General features: G+C 39.5%; 3 non-coding genes across 3 annotated transcripts; all 3 read left to right on the forward strand.

Moving 5' to 3' along the window:
- Nucleotides 1–2212: 2212 nt before the first annotated feature.
- On the forward strand, nucleotides 2213–4207 carry LOC113564807. Its single transcript, XR_003408313.1, has one exon. It is a non-coding gene; the product is annotated as a small subunit ribosomal RNA (ribosomal RNA).
- An 849-nt stretch (nucleotides 4208–5056) lies between these two features.
- On the forward strand, nucleotides 5057–5235 carry LOC113564806. The gene has a single exon (XR_003408312.1). It is a non-coding gene; the product is annotated as a 5.8S ribosomal RNA (ribosomal RNA).
- A 389-nt stretch (nucleotides 5236–5624) lies between these two features.
- Nucleotides 5625–9585, forward strand: LOC113564812. The gene has a single exon (XR_003408318.1). It is a non-coding gene; the product is annotated as a large subunit ribosomal RNA (ribosomal RNA).
- Nucleotides 9586–14806: the final 5221 nt, after the last annotated feature.

Consider the following 14806-nt stretch of genomic DNA (forward strand, 5'->3'; position numbering starts at 1 on the left):
GGAATATTTATTGTATGTATAAAAGAAAAAATTCAGAAATACTCCTATATTCTCTTAGTATTATAGAGAAAACCCATATAAGTGAGAGGTATTAGTAGTGTAAACGACGCTTTGATCGACAGAGGGTTCAAAAACTACTATAGGTAGGCAGTGGTTGCCGACCTCTCGTATTGTTCAAAACTTATGTATTCATATGATTTTGACAATAATATAAGGAAATTAATTATAAAACATATGAAAATGAATATTTATTATATGTATAAAGGAAAAAATTCAGAAATACTCCTATATTCTCTTAGTATTATAGAGAAAACCCATATAAGTGAGAGGTATTAGTAGTGTAAACGACGCTTTGATCGACAGAGGGTTCAAAAACTACTATAGGTAGGCAGTGGTTGCCGACCTCTCGTATTGTTCAAAACTTATGTATTCATATGATTTTGACAATAATATAAGGAAATTAATTATAAAACATATGAAAATGAATATTTATTATATGTATAAAGGAAAAAAATCAGAAATACTCCTATATTCTCTTAGTATTATAGAGAAAACCCATATAAGTGAGAGGTATTAGTAGTGTAAACGACGCTCTGATCGACAGAGGGTTCAAAAACTACTATAGGTAGGCAGTGGTTGCCGACCTCTCGTATTGTTCAAAACTTATGTATTCATATGATTTTGACAATAATATAAGGAAATTAATTATAAAACATATGAAAATGAATATTTATTATATGTATAAAGGAAAAAATTCAGAAATACTCCTATATTCTCTTAGTATTATAGAGAAAACCCATATAAGTGAGAGGTATTAGTAGTGTAAACGACGCTTTGATCGACAGAGGGTTCAAAAACTACTATAGGTAGGCAGTGGTTGCCGACCTCTCGTATTGTTCAAAACTTATGTATTCATATGATTTTGACAATAATATAAGGAAATTAATTATAAAACATATGAAAATGAATATTTATTATATGTATAAAGGAAAAAATTCAGAAATACTCCTATATTCTCTTAGTATTATAGAGAAAACCCATATAAGTGAGAGGTATTAGTAGTGTAAACGACGCTCTGATCGACAGAGGGTTCAAAAACTACTATAGGTAGGCAGTGGTTGCCGACCTCTCGTATTGTTCAAAACTTATGTATTCATATGATTTTGACAATAATATAAGGAAATTAAATATAAAACATATGAAAATGAGCAATTATCATATGATTAATGGAAAAAATAATTCATTTATATATGAATAAAGGAAAATTCTCTTAATATATAAGAGAATAGCACGTGTTGGGTGGCAAACAGAATTGAAAATACCCGCTTTGAGGACAGCGGGTTCAAAAACTACTATAGGTAGGCAGTGGTTGCCGACCTCATGCATTATTCGAAATATATATTTCGGATCATGATGATTTAAATTTGGTTACTTACAAATAAAGTATATTATTATCCGTACAAATTTGTTTCTCAGTTCTTATGAACATGGGACTTGGCTCCGCGGTTAATAGGAATATACGACTTTAGATAATATCGTTGAAACAACAGTCAAGTTTCTATTATACATAGAATAACAAATCGTTTCCATATATTATCGTTAATTTTTGGAGGCAGGCAAATTTATTGTTATTTATTTAATAATATATTACCTGCCGTAAAGTTGGAAAATTATATCGTTACCGCGGTATAATATATATATTCATATTTATTACATGATGGAAAAATTACAAAATTTTTAATATAGAAATCATATGCGCTCGGTTTTACGTTATGTATTACCAGAGAGTTATATGGATAAAGATAAATTTTAAATTTATCATCAAATTGCAAATGATTTAACTCAATATTTATATTGGTTAAACAAAAATTGTACATGTGTGGATACAATAATTATGTATGTTGGAAACAAAATGATATTTTAGAATGAAATATGTATAATATAAATACAAAATTATAGAAATATATATTATTGAACTTGTTAATAATGGTGAAACAAGTATAAAAATATAATGGAATATACGAATACGAATGCTATATAAAAATGGCCGTAATCGAATTAAAAGAGATTTAAAATTTTACCCAAAGGCAAAATATTGAAGTATTTTTCAATATGATATAATAAATGGAATTATATAAAATGGAAATCTATAATATTTATATTGCTTATTTCAATTCGAAAAATATGAATGGAATATGAAGAAAGAAACATTATTCTGGTTGATCCTGCCAGTAGTTATATGCTTGTCTCAAAGATTAAGCCATGCATGTCTAAGTACACACGAATTAAAAGTGAAACCGCAAAAGGCTCATTATATCAGTTATGGTTCCTTAGATCGTTAACAGTTACTTGGATAACTGTGGTAATTCTAGAGCTAATACATGCAATTAAAACATGAACCTTATGGGACATGTGCTTTTATTAGGCTAAAACCAAGCGATCGCAAGATCGTTATATTGGTTGAACTCTAGATAACATGCAGATCGTATGGTCTTGTACCGACGACAGATCTTTCAAATGTCTGCCCTATCAACTTTTGATGGTAGTATCTAGGACTACCATGGTTGCAACGGGTAACGGGGAATCAGGGTTCGATTCCGGAGAGGGAGCCTGAGAAACGGCTACCACATCTAAGGAAGGCAGCAGGCGCGTAAATTACCCACTCCCAGCTCGGGGAGGTAGTGACGAAAAATAACAATACAGGACTCATATCCGAGGCCCTGTAATTGGAATGAGTACACTTTAAATCCTTTAACAAGGACCAATTGGAGGGCAAGTCTGGTGCCAGCAGCCGCGGTAATTCCAGCTCCAATAGCGTATATTAAAGTTGTTGCGGTTAAAACGTTCGTAGTTGAACTTGTGCTTCATACGGGTAGTACAACTTACAATTGTGGTTAGTACTATACCTTTATGTATGTAAGCGTATTACCGGTGGAGTTCTTATATGTGATTAAATACTTGTATTTTTTCATATGTTCCTCCTATTTAAAAACCTGCATTAGTGCTCTTAAACGAGTGTTATTGTGGGCCGGTACTATTACTTTGAACAAATTAGAGTGCTTAAAGCAGGCTTCAAATGCCTGAATATTCTGTGCATGGGATAATGAAATAAGACCTCTGTTCTGCTTTCATTGGTTTTCAGATCAAGAGGTAATGATTAATAGAAGCAGTTTGGGGGCATTAGTATTACGACGCGAGAGGTGAAATTCTTGGACCGTCGTAAGACTAACTTAAGCGAAAGCATTTGCCAAAGATGTTTTCATTAATCAAGAACGAAAGTTAGAGGTTCGAAGGCGATCAGATACCGCCCTAGTTCTAACCATAAACGATGCCAGCTAGCAATTGGGTGTAGCTACTTTTATGGCTCTCTCAGTCGCTTCCCGGGAAACCAAAGCTTTTGGGCTCCGGGGGAAGTATGGTTGCAAAGCTGAAACTTAAAGGAATTGACGGAAGGGCACCACCAGGAGTGGAGCCTGCGGCTTAATTTGACTCAACACGGGAAAACTTACCAGGTCCGAACATAAGTGTGTAAGACAGATTGATAGCTCTTTCTCGAATCTATGGGTGGTGGTGCATGGCCGTTCTTAGTTCGTGGAGTGATTTGTCTGGTTAATTCCGATAACGAACGAGACTCAAATATATTAAATAGATATCTTCAGGATTATGGTGCTGAAGCTTATATAGCCTTCATTCATGGTGGCAGTAAAATGTTTATTGTGTTTGAATGTGTTTATGTAAGTGGAGCCGTACCTGTTGGTTTGTCCCATTATAAGGACACTAGCTTCTTAAATGGACAAATTGCGTCTAGCAATAATGAGATTGAGCAATAACAGGTCTGTGATGCCCTTAGATGTCCTGGGCTGCACGCGCGCTACAATGAAAGTATCAACGTGTATTTCCTAGACCGAGAGGTCCGGGTAAACCGCTGAACCACTTTCATGCTTGGGATTGTGAACTGAAACTGTTCACATGAACTTGGAATTCCCAGTAAGTGTGAGTCATTAACTCGCATTGATTACGTCCCTGCCCTTTGTACACACCGCCCGTCGCTACTACCGATTGAATTATTTAGTGAGGTCTCCGGACGTGATCACTGTGACGCCTTGCGTGTTACGGTTGTTTCGCAAAAGTTGACCGAACTTGATTATTTAGAGGAAGTAAAAGTCGTAACAAGGTTTCCGTAGGTGAACCTGCGGAAGGATCATTATTGTATAAAATCCTTACCGTTAATAAAAATTTGTTATAATACAAATACATTTTGAATTTACCAAAATTACTTACCAAATTACCAAATTAAAAAATTTACCAAATTTATATTACCATATTATCAAATTTACCAGATTACCAAATTTTACAAAAGCAAAGCGCATAATATGATATGATTATAGAACGAAACGATTCAATTGAATCAAATTAAAAATATATATATAAATATATATTAAAATAAAAGTTAAAATCAAAATAAAATGAATCTGATGGGTTTTTATTTATATGAGGCTTTGGCAACCTCATAAGATTTTAACATGTTGTGTAATGGCGGGCACAACAAAAAAAAATATTATATATATGTGGCTTTGAAATGTAAAAATAAAACTTCGAATATTGGAGAGATCGAAGATATCAAATTCGAAAATGGAAATCGAATTAAAACATTAAAAATAATGGTTATCAAAATAATTTGTTAATATAAAATGGTGAACTTTGTGTGTATATGGACCATAATATACACGCGTTGCGAATATGTATTGTTCATCTTAGTTATGAGCATACGTTGGCTAATGCAACAACCTAAAATATACAATGTTGTACCTGGTACCCATCAGGTTAATGTTTTATATAAATTGCAGTATGTATCGCCCAAACATAGTTAAATATAAACCGTAAATAACCAGATTATATGATACATAATGCTTATATGAAACTAAGACATTTCGCAGCATTTATTTTAGGTATAAAAATACATTTATTGAAGGAATTGATATATGCCAGTAAAATGGTGTATTTTTAATTTCTTTCAATAAAAACAAAATTGACATTATATAAAAATGAATTATAAAACTCTAAGCGGTGGATCACTCGGCTCATGGGTCGATGAAGAACGCAGCAAACTGTGCGTCATCGTGTGAACTGCAGGACACATGAACATCGACATTTTGAACGCATATCGCAGTCCATGCTGTTATGTACTTTAATTAATTTTATAGTGCTGCTTGGACTACATATGGTTGAGGGTTGTAAGACTATGCTAATTAAGTTGTTTATAAATTTTATAAGCATATGGTATATTATTGGATAAAATAATAATATTTTTATTCATAATATTAAAAAATATATATGAAAAACATTATCTCACATTTGGATGTGAAAAACGAAGAGAAATATTTTCTTTTTCAATCAAGTAATACTGAGAAATGTCTAGCATAAAAAATTGAATTATTTTTCATCTAGAATTGTCTCTTATTAATGATTCGGAAATAGAAAAAACTTGGTTATGTTATTATTCTTCGTTGGTTCGTTTAATGGAAAACACTTTGCTACAAGAAATAATGGAAATTTTATAACGAATTTAATAAAATGTTTTTATCATTATATATAAAGAATTAATGGCAAGAAAAAGTTATATACAACCTCAACTCATATGGGACTACCCCCTGAATTTAAGCATATTAATTAGGGGAGGAAAAGAAACTAACAAGGATTTTCTTAGTAGCGGCGAGCGAAAAGAAAACAGTTCAGCACTAAGTCACTTTGTCTATATGGCAAATGTGAGATGCAGTGTATGGAGCGTCAATATTCTAGTATGAGAAATTAACGATTTAAGTCCTTCTTAAATGAGGCCATTTACCCATAGAGGGTGCCAGGCCCGTATAACGTTAATGATTACTAGATGATGTTTCCAAAGAGTCGTGTTGCTTGATAGTGCAGCACTAAGTGGGTGGTAAACTCCATCTAAAACTAAATATAACCATGAGACCGATAGTAAACAAGTACCGTGAGGGAAAGTTGAAAAGAACTCTGAATAGAGAGTTAAACAGTACGTGAAACTGCTTAGAGGTTAAGCCCGATGAACCTGAATATCCGTTATGGAAAATTCATCATTAAAATTGTAATATTTAAATAATATTATGAGGATAGTGTGCATTTTTTCCATATAAGGACATTGTAATCTATTAGCATATACCAAATTTATCATAAAATATAACTTATAGTTTATTCCAATTAAATTGCTTGCATTTTAACACAGAATAAATGTTATTAATTTGATAAAGTGCTGATAGATTAATATGATTACAGTGCGTTAATTTTTCGGAATTATATAATGGCATAATTATCATTGATTTTTGTGTTTATTATATGCACTTGTATGATTAACAATGCGAAAGATTCAGGATACCTTCGGGACCCGTCTTGAAACACGGACCAAGGAGTCTAACATATGTGCAAGTTATTGGGATATAAACCTAATAGCGTAATTAACTTGACTAATAATGGGATTAGTTTTTTAACTATTTATAGCTAATTAACACAATCCCGGGGCGTTCTATATAGTTATGTATAATGTATATTTATATTATTTATGCCTCTAACTGGAACGTACCTTGAGCATATATGCTGTGACCCGAAAGATGGTGAACTATACTTGATCAGGTTGAAGTCAGGGGAAACCCTGATGGAAGACCGAAACAGTTCTGACGTGCAAATCGATTGTCAGAATTGAGTATAGGGGCGAAAGACCAATCGAACCATCTAGTAGCTGGTTCCTTCCGAAGTTTCCCTCAGGATAGCTGGTGCATTTTAATATTATATAAAATAATCTTATCTGGTAAAGCGAATGATTAGAGGCCTTAGGGTCGAAACGATCTTAACCTATTCTCAAACTTTAAATGGGTAAGAACCTTAACTTTCTTGATATGAAGTTCAAGGTTATGATATAATGTGCCCAGTGGGCCACTTTTGGTAAGCAGAACTGGCGCTGTGGGATGAACCAAACGTAATGTTACGGTGCCCAAATTAACAACTCATGCAGATACCATGAAAGGCGTTGGTTGCTTAAAACAGCAGGACGGTGATCATGGAAGTCGAAATCCGCTAAGGAGTGTGTAACAACTCACCTGCCGAAGCAACTAGCCCTTAAAATGGATGGCGCTTAAGTTGTATACCTATACATTACCGCTAAAGTAGATGATTTATATTACTTGTGATATAAATTTTGAAACTTTAGTGAGTAGGAAGGTACAATGGTATGCGTAGAAGTGTTTGGCGTAAGCCTGCATGGAGCTGCCATTGGTACAGATCTTGGTGGTAGTAGCAAATAATCGAATGAGACCTTGGAGGACTGAAGTGGAGAAGGGTTTCGTGTGAACAGTGGTTGATCACGAGTTAGTCGGTCCTAAGTTCAAGGCGAAAGCCGAAAATTTTCAAGTAAAACAAAAATGCCAAATTATATAAACAAAGCGAAAATAATACACTTGAATAATTTTGAACGAAAGGGAATACGGTTCCAATTCCGTAACCTGTTGAGTATCCGTTTGTTATTAAATATGGGCCTCGTGCTCATCCTGGCAACAGGAACGACCATAAAGAAGCCGTCGAGAGATATCGGAAGAGTTTTCTTTTCTGTTTTATAGCCGTACTACCATGGAAGTCTTTCGCAGAGAGATATGGTAGATGGGCTAGAAGAGCATGACATATACTGTTGTGTCGATATTTTCTCCTCGGACCTTGAAAATTTATGGTGGGGACACGCAAACTTCTCAACAGGCCGTACCAATATCCGCAGCTGGTCTCCAAGGTGAAGAGTCTCTAGTCGATAGAATAATGTAGGTAAGGGAAGTCGGCAAATTAGATCCGTAACTTCGGGATAAGGATTGGCTCTGAAGATTGAGATAGTCGGGCTTGATTGGGAAACAATAACATGGTTTATGTGCTCGTTCTGGGTAAATAGAGTTTCTAGCATTTATGTTAGTTACTTGTTCCCCGGATAGTTTAGTTACGTAGCCAATTGTGGAACTTTCTTGCTAAAATTTTTAAGAATACTATTTGGGTTAAACCAATTAGTTCTTATTAATTATAACGATTATCAATTAACAATCAATTCAGAACTGGCACGGACTTGGGGAATCCGACTGTCTAATTAAAACAAAGCATTGTGATGGCCCTAGCGGGTGTTGACACAATGTGATTTCTGCCCAGTGCTCTGAATGTCAAAGTGAAGAAATTCAAGTAAGCGCGGGTCAACGGCGGGAGTAACTATGACTCTCTTAAGGTAGCCAAATGCCTCGTCATCTAATTAGTGACGCGCATGAATGGATTAACGAGATTCCTACTGTCCCTATCTACTATCTAGCGAAACCACAGCCAAGGGAACGGGCTTGGAATAATTAGCGGGGAAAGAAGACCCTTTTGAGCTTGACTCTAATCTGGCAGTGTAAGGAGACATAAGAGGTGTAGAATAAGTGGGAGATATTAGACCTCGGTTTGGTATCGTCAATGAAATACCACTACTCTTATTGTTTCCTTACTTACTTGATTAAATGGAACGTGTATCATTTCCTAGCCATTATACGGATATATTTATTATATCTTATGGTATTGGGTTTTGATGCAAGCTTCTTGATCAAAGTATCACGAGTTTGTTATATAATCGCAAACAAATTCTTTAATAAAACGATGCATTTATGTATTTTTGATTTGAAAATTTGGTATAACTCCAATTACTCAGGTATGATCCAATTCAAGGACATTGCCAGGTAGGGAGTTTGACTGGGGCGGTACATCTCTCAAATAATAACGGAGGTGTCCCAAGGCCAGCTCAGTGCGGACAGAAACCACACATAGAGCAAAAGGGCAAATGCTGACTTGATCTCGGTGTTCAGTACACACAGGGACAGCAAAAGCTCGGCCTATCGATCCTTTTGGTTTAAAGAGTTTTTAACAAGAGGTGTCAGAAAAGTTACCATAGGGATAACTGGCTTGTGGCGGCCAAGCGTTCATAGCGACGTCGCTTTTTGATCCTTCGATGTCGGCTCTTCCTATCATTGTGAAGCAAAATTCACCAAGCGTTGGATTGTTCACCCATGCAAGGGAACGTGAGCTGGGTTTAGACCGTCGTGAGACAGGTTAGTTTTACCCTACTAATGACAAAACGTTGTTGCGACAGCATTCCTGCGTAGTACGAGAGGAACCGCAGGTACGGACCAATGGCACAATACTTGTTCGAGCGAACAGTGGTATGACGCTACGTCCGTTGGATTATGCCTGAACGCCTCTAAGGTCGTATCCGTGCTGGACTGCAATGATAAATAAGGGGCAATTTGCATTGTATGGCTTCTAAACCATTTAAAGTTTATAATTTACTTTATAAACGACAATGGATGTGATGCCAATGTAATTTGTAACATAGTAAATTGGGAGGATCTTCGATCACCTGATGCCGCGCTAGTTACATATAAAAGCATTATTTAATACAATGACAAAGCCTAGAATCAATTGTAAACGACTTTTGTAACAGGCAAGGTGTTGTAAGTGGTTGAGCAGCTGCCATACTGCGATCCACTGAAGCTTATCCTTTGCTTGATGATTCGATATAAAATATATAAGTACTTTTATCATGTACTTATAATGGGTGCCGCCCAGAGTGCCCAGAATAGAGTAGCCAGTAGCCAAATGCTTTGTCATCAATTTAGTGACACGCATATGAAATCAAGTAAAGTTGCCAAGACGCATATGATAATGTCCCTATCATATTAAAGAACTAAAGAACTTAAAGAAATCAAGTAAAGTTGCCAAATGCTTTGTCATCAAATTAGTGACGCATATGATAATGTCCCTATCATATTAAAGAAATAAAGAACTTAAAGAAATCGAGTTAAGTTGCCAAGACGCATATGATATTGTCCCTATCTAATTATACAAATAAAGAACTTAAAGAAATCAAGTAAAGTTGCCAAGACGCATATGATAATGTCCCTATCATATTAAAGAACTAAAGAACTTAAAGAAATCAAGTCAAGTTGCCAAATGCTTTGTCATCAAATTAGTGACGCATATGATATTGTCCCTATCTAATTATAGAAATAAAGAACTTAAAGAACTCAAGTAAAGTTGCCAAGACGCATATGATAATGTCCCTATCATAATAAAGAACTAAAGAACTTAAAGAAATCAAGTCAAGTTGCCAAATGCTTTGTCATCAAATTAGTAAGAATGCAGGCAAGCGCAAGGAGCCACCTAATCTAGCTACGACCGTAAACCCCAAAGTACCCAAGGTACTAAAACCCATAAAGAAGAAGACGTCGGCCACTGGCAGCTCCAGCTCCAGCTCCAGCTCCAGCGAATCTGACGATGAATACGAGGAACCAGGTGAGGTACGACAGTTCACCTTGCCCCTAAAGAAAAAGACAGCTAAGCTGGCCAAAGTCAACAAGGTCAGCGATGCTGAGGAGCTGCTGTCAAATACCAACCGATTCGCTGCACTGCCTATCGAAGAGGACGTTGTCACCAAGGAACCAGCTATACCAGTGGAGGCCACTGTACCCAAGCCCCCTCCAATCATAATACCTGGGGTGCACAGCATCGCAGATATGCTAGCTGACCTTGGAGAAGTAACCGAGCCAGGTAGCTTCGCCTACAAGGCTACCGGAGGCGGGTAGCGTCAGAATCATGCCGAAAGACAGCTCGACATACCGGAAAATTGTCAACCACATGGACAACCACAACATGGCCTTCAGGACTTTCCAACTCAAGGAAAACCGAGCTTTTCGCGTGGTAATTAAAGGGCTACATTCAACAACGCCAGTTGACCTCATCACTGAAGAACTGAAGGGGCTCGGACACACTGTTCGAGATATCAAGAACGCCATCTCGAGAACCACAAAGAAACCTATGGCTATGTTCTTCGTAAACTTGGAGCCTTCAAGTAACAATAAAAAGGTGTTCGAGATCAACAGGCTCTGCCACGCTGTGGTCTCCACCGAGGAGCCCAGAAAATTCAATGACCTGGTGCAGTGCTACCGCTGCCAGGCTTTCGGGCATACCAAGAGGTACTGCAGATTGCAGTACACTTGCGTAAAATGCGGTCAGGGGCATGCATCTACCGAGTGCACTAAGGCCAAAGACGCTCCTGCTACATGCGGTAACTGCGGAGAGGCGCACACTGCGTCATACCAAGGCTGTCGAGTATACATCGAGGCCAAGAAGAGGGCTTCCCCTAAGCCAAAAACGAAGACGATGACACCACCGCCGAAAGAGGCCCATACACCACCAGCGACAACCAACAACGCCACATTCACTGGCTTTAGCTACGCTGACGTCATCAGGGGAGGATACCCCCAGCAACAGCAACCCAAACACACCTTCAACCAACAAGGTCTCATTGACCGGGAGGCAGCGTTGGAGGAGAGAATAATGAAGCGCATGGAGAACATGATGGCTTCAATGTTCTCCCAGTTTAAAGACATGGTGATGGCCATGTTCTCCTGCCAGAGAACCATGCCATGAATACACAAATAGTAATCTGGAATGCTAACGGCTTGGCGCGGAACAAGCCAGAAGTGGAGCTCTACCTGAAAACCAACCAGGTAGACGTGATGCTGGTCAGCGAGACCCACTTTACAACGAGGTCTCACTTCAAAATCCCTGGCTACGAGGTGGTCAACGCCTTGCACCCAGCGGACAGGATCAGAGGTGGAGCCACAGTAATCGTACGAAGAGGATTACTGTACGAGGAGATGGAGCCGGTGCAGCTGGAATGGATGCAATGCGCCAGGATCCAGCTGCTGACACATTCGGGCAAAATCTGTATCGCGGCAGCATACTTGCCCCCGCGTTATACAATCAGCCATCCCGAGTTGTCACTGCAGCTGAAAAACTTGGGTCCCAAATTTCTTATTGGCGGAGACTTTAATGCCAAGCACACATGGTGGGGCTCCAGGATCGTCAACCCCAAGGGCAGCACTCTGCTTAGGTGCGTCAGAGAGTTGGGCTGCAATCTGCACACAACGGGTGAGCCAACATACTGGCCCAGTGACCCTAACAAAATACCGGACCTCCTTGATCTAGGCATCAGTAGAGGAATCGACCCGGCGAAAGTATCTACAGTTGGGTGCTACGAGCTGTGCTCTGACCACAGCATGGTCAGGATAGTACTTAGGACCTCCTTCCTAAGCACCCCCAGAGGCACCAAACTGATCAGGAGAAATACCGACATAACTGTGTTCAAAAGCTGGCTTGAAGAAAACGTTGACCCACACCCGGCTATCAGCACTGGAGGAGACATAGACGAAGCCGTTGCTAGCCTTACTGGCAAAATCCAGCAGGCGGCAAGGATGGCCACACCCACACCTCCTACCAACAGTGAGAGACCCCAAGTGGCCCGCAGGGACAACCATCTATGGTCGACTGAACTGGCGTCGATGGTATCGGAGAAAAGGAGGCTGAGGAGAGTCTGGCAGACTAGCAGAACACCGTCCGACAAGAGGGCCTACAACAGAGCCTGCAAGCAGCTCAAACAGATGCTTCATGACTCGAGAAACAAGGCGCTCGAGGAGTACCTAATAGAACTGGAGCCTGGCAATGCTGAGCACAACATCTGGAACGCCACCAAATATCTGAAGAGGCCTGCGCGGAGGGTGCCACCTGTCAAAACAGCTGCAGGTGTATGGTGCCGGTCAAGCCAAGAGAAAGCGGACGCGTTTGCTGACCACCTGGAAACCAGCTTTCCAGCCATTCGCCCTATGTGAATGACGAAGACGTTGAAGAGACGAAGCAGTTCGTTGACGCAGCCTGCCCTATGGACCTGCCTATCGCAGAGATAGGTAGTCAGGAGATTCTGGATGAGATCTCGTGCTTGAAGCTCACCAAATCTCCTGGCCACGACCAAATCGACGCAGCTGCCCTCAAGCTGCTCCCAGCGAACTGCATAGAGTACCTGAAGGCTCTGATGAACCAATGCTTAAGACTGGGACACTTTCCTTCTCAGTGGAAGTGCGCTGAGGTTATCCTCATACACAAGCCGGGCAAGCCAGAAGCCGAGCTAGGCTCATACAGGCCGATCAGTCTACTCGCCATCCTGTCAAAAATCCTTGAGAAGCTGTTCCTCAAGAGGTTGCTGACCATCCTGGAGGAAAAGAGGACCATCCCTGACCACCAGTTCGGTTTCAGGCAAGGACATGGCGCCATCCAGCAGTGCCACCGGGTCGTCTCCAGGGTCTTCGATGCCTTCGAAAACAAGAAGTATTGCGCGGCAGTCTTCCTCGATGTGAGGCAGGCTTTCGACAGGGTGTGGCACCTCGGCCTGCTTTTTAAGCTGAAGCAACAGTTACCTACCCCATACTACATGTTCCTCAAGGCATACGTGGAAGAGAGGAGGTTTTACGTGAGGAGCAGTAACTCCAAATCACCCCAACACGTGGTGAGAGCCGGAGTACCTCAGGGCAGCGTACTCGGTCCTGTGCTGTACAACATATTCACCTCAGATATGCCAGTATCTGAAGACAATAGAATATTGACATGCACCTACGCCGACGACACAGCGCTCCTGTGTTCTGACACAACCCCTACCCTGGCAGCGCAAGGGCTGCAACACGAGCTGGACACGATACAGTCATGGCTGAAAAGGTGGAACATCACCATAAACGCTGACAAATCCACCTACGTCACGTTTACACTCAGACCAGACAACTGTCCACCCGTCCACATCAACGGCACCAACATACCGTCCAATTCGAGGGCCAAGTACCTGGGACTAACCCTGGACAAGCGTCTCACATGGAAGGACCACATAGGGGATAAAGTAAAACTCATGAGGCACAAATGCCGCTCCATGACATGGCTCCTGGGCAGACGAAGCACGCTACCGACTAGATACAAACTACTCCTCTACAAAGCCATCATAAAGCCGGCTTGGACATACGGCATCGAGCTGTGGGGCACTGCCTCCCATACAAATATCAAAAGACTACAGAGAGCAGAATGCCGCATCCTAAGATTTATCCTCAACTGTCCTTACTACGTGAGGAACACGACAATCAAAAGGGACCTCAAAATGCAAAGTGTCGCCGAGGAGTCCAGGAAAGCCAGCAGGAGGCACCTGGAGAAGCTGGAGAACCACCAAAACCAACTTGCTGTCAACCTCCTGGACAACAGCCTACAGCGCAGAAGACTCCGAAGAAACCATCCACTTGACCTACCTTTCCGGGTTCCCTATGTGACGCATATGATATTGTCCCTATCTAATTATAGAAATAAAGAACTTAAAGAACTCAAGTAAAGTTGCCAAAACGCATATGATAATGTCCCTATCATATTAAAGAACTAAAGAACTTAAAGAAATCAAGTAAAGTTGCCAAGACGCATATGATATTGTCCCTATCATATTAAAGAAATAAAGAACTTAACGAAATCAAGTAAAGTTGCCAATACGCATATGATATTGTCCCTATCATATAAATATAGGATAAATGTATATAATTATATATAAAGAAAAATATATGAAATATCCGTATATTTATTAACTAAAGAACTTAAAGAAATCAAGTAAAGTTGCCAAGACGCATATGATAATGTCCCTATCATATTAAAGAAATAAAGAACTTAAAGAAATCAAGTAAAGTTGCCAAGACGCATATGATATTGTCCCTATCTAATTATAGAAATAAAGAACTTAAAGAAATCAAGTAAAGTTGCCAAGACGCATATGATATTGTCCCTATCATATTATAGATATAAAGAACTTAAAGAAATCAAGTAAAGTTGCCAAATGCTTTGTCATCAAATTAGTGACGCATATGATATTGTCCCTATCTAA

This window comes from Drosophila erecta, unplaced genomic scaffold, assembly GCF_003286155.1.
Source record: "Drosophila erecta strain 14021-0224.00,06,07 unplaced genomic scaffold, DereRS2 tig00000977-arrow-arrow-pilon, whole genome shotgun sequence".
NCBI classification, from domain to species: Eukaryota; Metazoa; Arthropoda; class Insecta; order Diptera; family Drosophilidae; genus Drosophila; species Drosophila erecta.